The 2,137-nt window shown below is 44.4% G+C and overlaps 1 long non-coding RNA gene across 1 annotated transcript in view; it reads right to left on the bottom strand.

The window, feature by feature from the left end:
- Window positions 1–732: 732 nt before the first annotated feature.
- The window catches only part of LOC119581773, a 69,598-nt gene continuing 68,193 nt past the window's right edge, over window positions 733–2,137 (bottom strand). The window contains exon 3 of the long non-coding RNA XR_005229585.1: window positions 733–879. This is a non-coding gene — a long non-coding RNA (uncharacterized LOC119581773). The remainder of the gene's footprint in view (window positions 880–2,137) is intronic.

Genomic DNA, 2,137 nt, shown 5'->3' on the forward strand with positions numbered 1-2,137 from the left:
CATTGTGTGCTTATTAAAATCCACCCAAAAATCTCTACAGTTTTCTTTCCTTTTAAATTCCTCACTTAACAACAACAGTTGAACTCCTTACATTCTCCTCACACTGACAGACTGACCCTTATTCAAATCATTCTGACATATTTATCAAAATTCGCCCTAAATTTCGTTTCGTAAGAAAAAAAAAAACGGTAGGTAAGCGCACGTTGCATTTTACAGGCCACACCTGCACCTAAACATTACGCGTCCTGTGATTATGACTGCCACAAGGCGAAAATTCACGCCATAATTTCTCAAATCATCATCAACACCGTCCAAATGACAGTCATTATCTGCGCCATTGCCTCACTGCAACTTCAGGTGTTTTCGCAAACGAGTGTCTCATGCATATCCCTCAGTCTTTGTGCCCCGTAGGATCACTTCGTAAGTGTACAAATATTACGCAATCCCGACGAAAGTAAATTAATAAAAATAATCAAAAAAATAAATATGTGAGCATATACACATTGGTAAAATTACTGAAATGAGACTGAAGCGTCTTGTTTAGTAATGAAACGCTCCCCACACATACCTATCATAGAGTAGCGTACACGTAGCTGTAAAATACAATACACAAAAGCAGCCTCCCCTTCCTACCCCCACCCCCTCTACACCCTACCCCCCATTCCTCTACCCCCTCTCCTCTTACCACCCGTTCCCCGCCTGCTATCCCCTCCCCCTCCCTCTGGGTCCGGCCAGGCCATCAGCACACGCATGCAGGACAGACAGGCGGTGCCACAGACAGCCCGCTGACACAGACAATGGCACTTCCTCTAACGGACTTACCTAATTATAGAGCGTCCCGTTTTGGGTGGCGGTTTTTCGGGGTCCGGTGACACCTGCCTGAAACAGAGAGAGAAAAAAATAAATAAATATTTGACAAAATGAAAGAATGTATACGTATAAGCAATATCTATAAGTATGCGTCGCTATGGATATAAAGCTTCTCTCAATCTGGTAACTCAAGTGAACTCGACAAAAAAAAAATCCTTAGCAAAGTTTACAGATGATGTAAAAAAAAAAAAATTATAAGCAAACGACCCATCCAGCGGCAAGAGAGACAAAACCACAAATTTCCCAACATACGCAACATTCGCCTCAGGACTTACCTAACGCCTTCCTGTGCCAGCCTGGCGTGAGCGCGCGATCTGGGTGCAGCATAAACATTCGTATAATAAATAGCTGGACGCGGTACAGCATTAAAGAACAGCAGAAAACTCCAAAGACCCATTTGGGTTCTCCACAGCAACACAGAGAGCAGCAGAACACTCTATACCTAAACGTGGTATGAAGGAATGCAGGCCACTTCACCCGAAGGAGCTTCGACGCAGACAAACAAACGGCCGAACCTGTCCTGAGCAAAGCGAGCAAGCGATACGCGCAACGAAACTTGCTTCGCGTCATCACGAAAGGCCAGGCGTATATTACCTGGTCCTCTTCCCTCCCCCGAGCCCCTCCATCTTAAAATACCCTACCCCCCTGACCTCCTTAGACTCCTAATCCCCCTCCCCCCCCCACCTATTCCTTATCCTCACCCTTCTCAAAAAATAAAATAAAATAAACCTACCTACCTCCTCCCGCCTCTCCTTCCCCCCCCCCCTCTTCTGAACCCTCCAAGCGGTCCCGGATCTCGATACCAGTTTTGATTTTTTTTTCTGCTTTACTTTGATGTTCTTCCGTGCATAACAAATCAAGCTATGCTACCATTATCCCAGAAAAAAATAATTTAGAAAAAAAAAAATCTGAGTCAGCGGAATCAAAACAATCTTCCGTGTTTAAGGGAATTAGCATCGTCATTACGATCCTATTGATCTACTTTACCAATTCTAACAAAAAGAAACAAAGTCGGTTCACAAAACATAAAAGAAATGTACACAACACAAACAAAAGAATCTTCACGAACCTTAGGTGTGTACTGTAGCACAACACCCCTCCCCCCCTCCACTCCCCCTCTTCTACCCCCTTTCCTACCCCCACCAGCCCCGTCAACACCGGTCTCTCCACTTAAAAGACAAAAACTTTCCTATCTAAAACCTCTTCAAAATACGAGCCCTGAATAAGACATTAATAAGGAGTTCTCAAGCTAAGATCCCTGCCCTGA

The sequence above is a fragment of the Penaeus monodon genome, chromosome 15 (assembly GCF_015228065.2).
Source record: "Penaeus monodon isolate SGIC_2016 chromosome 15, NSTDA_Pmon_1, whole genome shotgun sequence".
Taxonomy (NCBI): domain Eukaryota; kingdom Metazoa; phylum Arthropoda; class Malacostraca; order Decapoda; family Penaeidae; genus Penaeus; species Penaeus monodon.